Source organism: Vulpes lagopus, chromosome 2, assembly GCF_018345385.1.
Source record: "Vulpes lagopus strain Blue_001 chromosome 2, ASM1834538v1, whole genome shotgun sequence".
In the NCBI taxonomy this organism is placed as follows: Eukaryota; Metazoa; Chordata; class Mammalia; order Carnivora; family Canidae; genus Vulpes; species Vulpes lagopus.
The window spans coordinates 60688596-60698922 of NC_054825.1; the positions used below are offsets into that span (position 1 = coordinate 60688596).

General features: G+C 44.5%; 1 pseudogene; it reads right to left on the reverse strand.

Moving 5' to 3' along the window:
* Window positions 1-485: 485 nt before the first annotated feature.
* LOC121484938 lies at window positions 486-1241 on the reverse strand (annotated as a pseudogene).
* Between the last annotated feature and the right edge of the window lie 9086 nt (window positions 1242-10327).

The window sequence follows — 10327 nt, forward strand, 5'->3', positions numbered from 1 at the left end:
GGTGGTTCAACCAGTTAAGTGTCAGACTCTTGGTTTCAGCTCAAGTCATGATCTCGGGGTCCTGGCATCAAGCCCTGCATCTGGCTCCACGCTCAGCCCAGAGTCTGCTTGTCCCTCTCCCTCTGCTCCTCTCCTTGCTCGCTCACTCTCTCATAAATAAAATCTTAAAAGTTTAAAAAAATACATTTTTCTCTTCTTCCATCTACTATAAACAATATTCTTGGCTTCCTATCAGCACCCCTACTTTTTCTTCCAGCTGGCTTCCTCTCCTTCCTTTCTCTTAATCCTGTTCATCTGACTTTGAGTTTTGCATTTTGAAGATTCATAATGGTTTCATTTTGTTCTGAAACCTTAATTGAGTTTCCCTTGTACTATCCATTGGTTAAACCAAGCAGCTGAAAATCAGTAAGCAACCATCATATTGTGGTGACCAGGTAAACAGTGTTCATACTAACTTACAATGTGTATGCACTATAATTAAAGGGTTTTTTTTTTTTCTCACTTGAAAATTTTATTGGTCAGGGAGAAAGGAAGTCAGGCAGCCCCCCAGCTTCCCGCCCAGGGTTCTACAAGCTCTCACTGCTTCCCGTTGCCATTGATAGGGCGGTTCACGTGCTCGGGGGACGACAGGAATGCTTTGAGCTTGGGTCTGGCGCTGAGGCGCGCCACAAAGGCCGAGAGCAGGGGGAAGGAGTCCAGGCAGCTGGGGGCCAGGACCTGGTGAATCAGCAAGTCCAGCAGGTTGTAGTCCGCGAAGGAGATCTGGTTGCCCACGATGAAGGCCTGGCCCCCCTCATTCTGGGACAACAGCATTTCAAAAGGCTTCAGGTAACCTGGTAGTGCCTTCACATACTCCTCCTTTCCTGCCTCATAGTTAGTGTAGATGAGGAGGGCGTATTTGCAGCGGAGCTCCTCCACACCATCGTTCACTACATCCAGCAAGGCCGCCTCCTGCTGGTCCTTCCCGTAGAGCCCGAAGGGAGCGGCCCAGGTGTCGCAGGATGGCATTGGACTGGTACAGGGTGAGGTCTCCATCCTGGAACTTGGGGAGCTGCCCGTACAGACAGGAGGCCTTGAGTGAGCCCTTCATCCAGGTCTCCATGGTCACCACCTCCTCCTTCCAGCTCTGGCCCTGGTCAGCCAGCAGCATGCGCATGGCCTCACAGCGCCCTCGAACAGGGAAGTAGATGATGGTGTAGGGTGGCATGGTTGCAGCGCGGGTGGCGGTGGCGGTGGCAGCGGCAGCAGAGCTCCAATTAAAGGTTTTTTTGTGCAGCTTTCTGTTTTCCTGGAATTTCTCAATAGCTTTCTTTTTTGTTTTTTCCACCAATTATCTTTATCATACTCCCAGTTATTTTCCAAACTTTTCCTAACTTAAGTATTCTATTAAGTTCCCATTTTCCCAGGGATCTCTTTTCTGGGATTCCTGGCTTCCTGCTCAGGTTGGAACTGTTTGCTCAGGGAACCTCTGGGATCCCTTGCCCCCTTCCAAGATGGGCTACAGTATTTCCTAGGTCTTACTTCTTCCTCAATTTGCTCCCTCTATATTCGAGAGCATATTTTTAAGTAAATTCATAAGAAAGGTTTTGAGTAGGGGTGCCTGGGTGGCTCAGTGGTTGAGCGTCTGCCTTTGGCTCTAGGCATTGTCCTGGCATCCTGGGATCAAGTCCCACACCGGACTCCTCTCTGGGAGCCTACTTCTCCCTTTGCCTATTTCTCTGCCCCTCTCTCTGTCAGCATTAGACATTTTTCTTAAATTCTTCCTTTCATAATTTCTTCCATATTCTTCATTCTTTTTTCAGAAACTCAGAAGATAGGAGTTTGGACCTCCTTGATCGGCCTTCTATGTCTTTTCTTTTTCTCTCTGATAGTGTTTTGGGGGGGGGTGTGTGTGTATGTCTTAGGGTCTTCTTTTTGTGTCTTTACATTTTCCATATTGGTTTTATTTTACTTTCTGGAAGATTTCCTGTATTTCTATATTCTAAAATCTATATTTCCATCTATTAAATATCTATCTCAGAAATCATATTATTAGTTTCCAAGACCTCTTTGTTGTATTTTTCCTTTTTAAAATAGCACTCTGTTCTTGTTTTAAGGACTTGATATCATCTCACATTTTTCTGAGGGTATTATTTACAGATTTTTTAAAAAGTCTGTTCCCTGAATTACCTTTGTTTCCTCTGGAGTCAATTTTTCTGTTGGTTGAACTTTTTCATTCATGTAATTTGGACCAACAGTCTGATTACCCTCCGATTTCTGTTCATGTTTAAGAACAAGGGATTAGAAAGTGTGTGAATGGGAGATGCCTGTCATCCAGCCAATGACTGAGCCAGAAACCAGCTCTTCAGAGGATGGTCCCAAAATCCTCGGATCAAGACAACTCTAGAGATGCTCAACTCTGTTAGGAGAGTTATAAAATTATAACTAATTTTAAAAACAAAAAACTAATTATAAAAACAAAAATGTTAAGTGTTTTCGCAAGAGAACAGATCCTAGCTTCTGGGAGTTTTGTGTATGAGAGAGGAGAAAGGTGGTAGGATCGGCTGGTCAGCTCACCCTCCTTCCAGCCTGGCTTGGTGCAGTGGAAGTCTCCAGCCTGGGTTCAAGCTCTGGTCCCTGTCCTGAGAACCTCGTTTGAGTGTCTGCAGTATCACAGGACTCAGACATCTTCCAACTGCAGGTCCCACTAGGACATTACCCCCAATCTCCGCAAGCTCAGCTGGTAAAGGCTGATGCCAAGTGGTGTTCTCTGTGCGGCCCTAAGCCTGTGGAGCAGGGCAAGCTCTATAAATAGCAGCGGTGATTACAGAGTAACACTCCTTTTAAATGCTTGGACTTTATAGCTTTCCATTCAAAACAGTCCTGGCCCAGTGTTTAGTCTCTCTGGGGGGCAGCTGTAAAGGCCACCTTGTTTCACAGCTAAGGAGAGGTTACAAGGCAATTAAAATATTTTTGTCTCTTTTCTCTTTTGATGATTATTCCCATGCGGTGGCAGTCACAGGAGCAGTTCCTGCCTCCATTACCCACAGGGGAACTCGAGAACATAGTAGCAGCCACAAGCCCTGAAGCTGAGCTAGAATTAGAGTTTCAGCTTTAACCCTTCTGTTGGTTTTCAGAGATTTAGAAGTAAAAGTCAGAAATGCTGGTGTCTTTAATAGAGCTAGGCAACTGTCACTTACTCTCCAGGTGTGCTTTTCCCCTTTAGAAATAGAGTAAATGCTCCTTGTACCAGAGTAATTAGATGCTCTGAGCTCTGCATACAGCCTGGTCGGATAAATGTAGTAATTGCACAAATCACATTCCAGCCACATGGAGGTATTTGGGTAAAGAAAACTGTCCACATCAATGAACTCTGAATTGTGACAAGCAATGATAATAATACTGGTCATAAAAACTATCATCATATGGAAAGAAGAGCTATCAGGATCTTAAAATTGATCCTGACATGTACAGGATCTTCACAATGTTCAAAAATCCTATCAACTCCTCAGGGTAGGCTTGACTGGACATCATTATCACCTCAGAACACACAGAGCCCTGGAGAAGTCCTGGCACTAGTGAGTAACCAACACGTATTGGGCCCATCAGAAATCAACGTATTTCATGTAGTCCCTCCCCCTGGAGCCTGGTGGCCAGTGGGCAATAATCCATAGCAGTCCTTGCCACCACCAACCCCCCAATTCCCTCTCTCAGAGCTGAGGTGATAGAGGCTGGTGTCTGAACTGGCCTGAGGAATGAATGATGAGGGGAGAAGGGGAGAAATGATTTGGAATAGTAACAATTATCCAACTCAGCAGGAACAGATTCTGTAAAACCCTGTTCTTTCTCTTCTCCAACAAGAGCAATTATGAAAAATATTTCCAGGAAGGAAAATATTATGCAAATTAGTTATGACTAAATCATTGAAGAAAAATGCCAGCACTGTTTTTTGGACTCCAGGGTAGGAACGAAAGACCATTGGTGGTGATGCCAGTAGAATTGACACCTAAGACCAAAAGGACCAGGTCCAGATCCCTTGTGTTACAGGTGGCGACACTGAGGAAGCTGGGGTGAGGGGTGGGGCATAGTTAGTGAATTCTCCTGATGACTGGAGATGGCATTAGTAAGGTAGCCAGCAGAGAGCCAGGTACAAAGCAGGTACTTAAATGTCAGTTAGGAAAGTGCTCGGCTGAAAGCAACAAAAAGCTGGCTTTATAGGGTGTTTTTTTTTTTTTCCTCACATGACAAGTCCATGGGTAGGCATAGTGGGCCTGGGTGTTCCTGAGCCTATATAAGAGAAGGAAGTCCTGCTCCTCAGGAGCCTATCTTCCCAGAGGCTGGGTGGGGTTCCGGGGACACAATGTGATGAGAGAAAGTGGGCCTTTTGGAAATCTCTAAAACAAACCAAAGATATTTAACTTAAAGGTGAAGAGCCCAGTGGAAACCTGATCACTGTTGTATAGATGACAACCTAGATAGGTCCTATGCTGCCCAAGGGGTTAAAAAAAAAGATCAGGGAGGGGTGCCTAGCTGGCTCAGTCAGCAGAGCATGTGACTTTTGATCTTAGGGGTCATGAGTTCGAGCTCCACATTGGAGGTAGAGATTACTTTTAAAAAATGAATCATGGAGTGTAATTGTTGGATGACAAACTAATTCGACAGGAATAATCCTAATGGTATGCACTTATGGAAACTACTGAGTTTCCTGGAGATATTCAAGTTGAGTAAGGAACTGGAGAGGAGTTTGTGTGTGGAGGAAGGTGGAGGAAGGGAAGGAAAGAGTAAGATGGAGAGATGATCTCCAAATTCCCTTTTGGAACAATTCATTTAACAAGTATCTGCTTGGTTTCTGCTGTGTTCCACACAGGAACCTTATTTTCCAAGTCATAAGATGGCCTGACATTTACAAAAACCTAATGGAGAGAACATGGTGTCTGATGAGTGTCATTTACTGATTGACTTCTCAGGAACCACTTGCCTTCTGGAGATCCCATTCCACCACTCCCAGTGACCCCTCCCCAAACAGGCCTGTTTCCATTCAGGTTCCCAGAACCAGTGAATAGGACAATATGTGTAGTTCAGTGGCAGCGTTTTTTTCCAGATACAGTGAAGTCTGGGCTCAATATCTGTCCCATATGATGTCCAGATGTCTGAAAGGCAGCTAGGAAGTAGTGGTAGGTAGTGGGCAGCTCAGTCATTGATTGGCCATCATGTGAGACTCTCTGGCCCTCACTTCTCTCACCTGGAAAAGGGGAGAGAATATCATCTACCTCATATTGTTATTGTGAGCACATAATGTGCTTTGTACAGTGATCAGCCCTTAGTATGGATTCAACAGACGTGGCTCATTGAGTTCCTCTGTCTCAGCTCTGCCACTGATTTTATGTCACTTTTCCAGGCCTCAATTTCCTCTTGTGGTTCAGACTAGAAGAAGCCCTGTGATTTCTTCCAGCTCTGAACCTTCTGGTGCCCAAAACAAAATGGCTTCCAGGATCTCCCAACCTTCACTAGGAGGTGGGAGGTGGTCTCTGCCAGGAGGTGGCACCACTAAGTCATGTTTCCAGCAGAGATGTGGGTTGACCATTTGTTAATCTCCCCTCAGCTTTGAAAAAGAGCCTGAAAATTGGCCTGCTTAGCAGCTGCCTCTAAACTGACTTTTAAAATCATGGTGCTGATGTTTCCTAAATGAGACTGGATTTTCCACTCTTGTTCCCGGCATATCAAAATTGTCTTCCTTTAGACAGTCATCAATAGTTAGGAAAGGGGTAAAGAGAGAACTCTGATGAAGCCAACTTCACCTTTGCTCCGAAGCAAAACTGCAGATACTAAGCATGTGCTATTGAATTGCAACCACCATCAGCCATTTGCATGCTATTCGGAGGGCACAAATGGCCACTTATGCTGGCAATTGCCTAATTGCCACGCGGGAGATCACAGATAGAATTCTGCAGCCTCAGATCTCTGGCAGCAGCCAGGCTGGAGCGGCCCAGAAAATGTGGTTTTCTAGTCTTCTTGGGTTACGTGAACAGGATCAGTCTTGTGCAGTGCGAGCAGGACAGGAAAAGGACTTAAGGCCAACAGAGCCAAATTCCTAATTTTACCCAAGGGCAGTTCTGGATATGTAAAGTGAATTTAAGATGAAAATTCCTTCACTCTCTTCCATCCTTTGACTTTTCTCAAGAGTTAAAGAACGGGAAGAAGGGAGAACGGAGATGGAAAAGAGGTGAGGGGGACAAAAAAGAGAAAGGTAGATTGCTTTTTGTGAAATAGTTAACTTTCAAATAGTTATCCTGCCTTTTCCCTCCTAATAACTTTTAGATTTAGAAGTGAACACATAACCAGATTAACTGATCGTTGCTTCTAGCTTGTCTTATCTCTTTTGCACACGTATTTATTTGAATGGAGGCTGGAAAATTAGTGCGTTAAATCAGATTATCCTGCGGATTGGTTGTGACCTTTTGAATGTTAGGTTGTCAAAACTCTTCTCTGGTACCTGCCTTAAGAGAAAATTTGGGATGTATCTATTATGAAGAAGAAAACATTACCAACCCCTGCTTTTAGATCCCATGAAAGATTTTTTTATTTATTTTTTATTTTTTTATTTTTAGCATCCAAAAAAGATGATGATGATTGTGGGAAAGCAGAACAGTGTCTTCCCTGGTCTCTCTTATTAGAGCTAAACCGATTATTTTAGATTGCTGGAGAAATCCTATCACACACTGTCAAGTCTCGTTGATGGTAGTGTAAATCTTGTTAAGCCAAGTCATTTTTCTTCATTACTAACTAACCAAGTACTTCGTAAGTGGCTTTGAAATTTACATTACAAACCCACATCTTTTCGGTCTTTCAAGGTTTAAGAGTCGGAATGGGACCAGTGGGTTGTCAGAATGATGGCTCTGCAGTGTCATACAGACGTCACTGGGTATTGTTGCTTCACTGGGTTGAGAAAGCAGGGGTTGGTAGGTCCCAGAACGTTCCCTTCTGCTCTTGCCCCCACACCATCTGCACAATGGGAGCAGGTGGCATGTGGGTGAGAAGGCGATCATGGTTTCATCTGTTTGTTGCTTATGGAAAGAGAATTTGCCTGTTGAGCTTTTGGCTTTCTCCTGGTCTAATGAATGAGTCCTGCTCTAAAATTATCCAGGCATCTTATGACTCTACCAACAAATGAACTCTATTAGAAGATTCTGCAGTGGCTTTTTAAAAATGTCTCAATAGCACACCCAGGCTTGGAAAAGGCAGTTCCTTTCTCCTGGTTGCTTTAAAGTCACGCTTCCAGTGTGTTCATGCCTCTTGTGACAGCCCACGAAAGGCAGAGAGTTTTCTATTTTGAGAAGCAAACCCAGACAGATTTCTGGCAAACCGAAAGATGCTTTAGGTCTTATTTCCTTCTTCAAGACTTCCCCACAGTATCAAATAGGGATTAGGGGACCAATCCTGCAGGCTCTTGTGAGGGGTTGTGCTTTATTAAAAATCCATGCAAGGTGGGAAGAAACCAACATTTATTGGAAACACACTATGAAGGAGACATTTAACACATGACATGAGTTATCTTGTTTAATCCTCAGTACAGTGTACGAAGAAGGCTCTGTTATCCCAGTCCTGAGAAGAGGAAACAGGTTCAGAGAGAAGGACTAACTTGTTCTAAGCCACGATGCTTCTAGGTACTAGAAGGGGGAGCTGGAACCTAGGTTTGTCTGACCAGCCCTGTGCTTTTATGATATTCCACGTAGGTTGGTTTGCTTTAGAAGTGCAGAATGTGACTCGTCAATCGAGTCTGTAGACTTACTGTGTGCTAAGCATGGCTTGAGGTTAGGACCCTGCACTGGGGTCAGAGGAGAGGACCTGCCTGAACCAGGACGCAGGGGCTGGAAGAGTGGGTACCAGGATCGGCTGGAGGAAACACCAACAGCCCCATAAGTGATGCAGGGCAGGCCCTGAGGTGGGGAAAGAGCCTTCAGCCTTGGTACCGGGGTTCCATCCACACAGGACATTACTGCTGATGGACTCAGGGCAGCCGGAAGTGGGGGAAGATGGTCTCCTCTGGTCAAAACTGCAAAAGGCTCAGATAAGCAGTGGCCAGAAGGCTGGGAAGGAAACACTGCAAAGTCAATCTGCTGAAGCAGGTTTTAGACTTTTTTGAATGTCTTGTGGGCCTCAAAGCAATGAAGTGCTGGATAGCCTCTGGAGGCTTTTGAAGTTGAACCTTCACATCTCTTTTTCAACCTAGTTGCTGTGAGACCTTGCCCCTGAATGTCCCCATCTCTAATAATAACTGCCTCAGAGGGTTATCATAAGGATCCAATGAGATCATTCACAAGATGTACTTTGCACAGTGCCAGCATGATGTCAGTGTTCTACACACATCTTCTCTAGGATTTTGCTTTTTAGGTACCTCTCCCCCGGGCATTTCTGCACTGGTCATCTCCGTCTCCCCTCAGCCTGAGACCATACCCTGGGCTCTCTCACCTTCATACCAAAACAACAAAACAGAACACACACTCCCTCAACTACTTGGTGGTGCTACTGTCCTAATTTTCCTTGTGGCACCTCCAATCTTCCTTTTTTAAAAATTGTTGAGTTACAACTGACATATAACATTTCTTCAATCTTCTTGAAAGAGGACTCATAGGCTGCTAGTCCCCAAATGTAGGGACATGGGTTTTGCATATTTCTGTATCCCTGGTATCTGTCCTAGTGCCTGGCACATTGTTGGCACTCAAATATTTGCTGAATAAATGCATGAATGTCTTCATTTCCTCATTATACTCTCCCAACTGATACCCTTGCGATCTAGCTCCTGTTCTTGCCACTCTTCATAGACTTCTCTTTCCATAATTGCCTCTGACTTGATTACCAAAGCCAGGGGGTGTGTTTCTATCCTCTTCTGAGTTCTCTCCAGCCAATTCAAGTCTTTAAAACAAGCTTCCACTTTGCAGTAAATAGTAAATGCAAAAGTACTCTAAGGGGGCACAGACGGGCTAGGCTCTCCAGTTCTTAGTCATCCACTCAGTCAGCAGTATCCTTTGAAGTCTTCCGAGGTCACCTCTCTTTGATGGGGGTGAGTGGCATAAGACAGTGAACATCCCGGAAGCCATCTTCCCTGATCTCAACAGCTGGAAACAATCTCTTCCTGCCCTGACATGCTGTACTAAGCTTTATCTGTGCTTCTCTAATGGAACTCTCTCTTTCTATTTTGAGTTATGGTATTTATAACCATATCTGTGGCACCTGCTATGTGTGTACCCTTTGAGGGCAGGAACCAGGCTTTTTCTCAACCTCCCATCCTGCTCAGCCTCTAGCCTAGGGTCATACAAATGAAACAACTGAAAGAATTGTAAAAAGAAGAGGAGACCTTGGGGAACTCTGAAAACCTTGCCTGTGGAGAGTTTTACAACAAGCTTGTTCACTCATGTTAGACTTAGTAAAACCCTTCGATGTACTCAGCCCTGGCCTGGGTGCAGTAGAGGGGGTAAAATAGAGCAGAGAACTAGCTTCTAATCTAGATGTGACAAGCAGATGTATATGCAACCAAGTTAAATAGCAATTCAAAAAATGCAAGAAAAAAAGCAATGAACAGTGTGGAACGAACAGAACAAACACGTATTCAAATAATTATTATTGAGTAGCAACTGTGTGCCCTCTGGGTGGTATAGCACTGAATAGACTAGGAGGAGGGGGCAGTGATGAGGGGTGGTTTTGGAAGGGGGTAAGAATTATGCTGAACTCTTTTGATTATTCCATTTCATTTTCCACAGTACAGGATAGGTATGTCCTGGCATTAGTTCCAGGTGACAAGCTGTGGGTATTCAGCACTGCCCTCTCTCGTGCCCAGATGATTCCAAAGCAGTAGATAGTTAAGAGTGAGAGCTCTAGGTCAGCAGGACCTGAGCCTGAGTCTTGACTACCATTGTGGCTTTAGCAGGTTGCTTTTTCTCTTTCCCCCTAAATCCTTCCACTATGACAGAAAAACAAAAATGCTTATCTCTCAGGTATTATGTACATATATACTGAGCACTCACTATGTGCAAGAAACCGTTCTGGATGTCAGGGATTGAGCCGTGAACAAAACAGCTGTGTTGGTTGCCCACGTGCACCATGAAGAAGGAGATATATGTGAACTGCTAACTAAGTACAGTGTTTGGCACCCAGCAATTGCTCTATAAATAGTCATCATCGTTATCTCAAGCATCTCATGGGGCTGAGTTCTCACCAAGTAGGCCCTATTTGGTTTCCAACCTACTTTCTGAAGTCTTCCCTACCCTTACTACACAGTCACTGCACTGTCCTCTATAGTCGGGAACTTTACTCTTGCAACTGGTGTCTAATCACAAGCTGTTATATGATT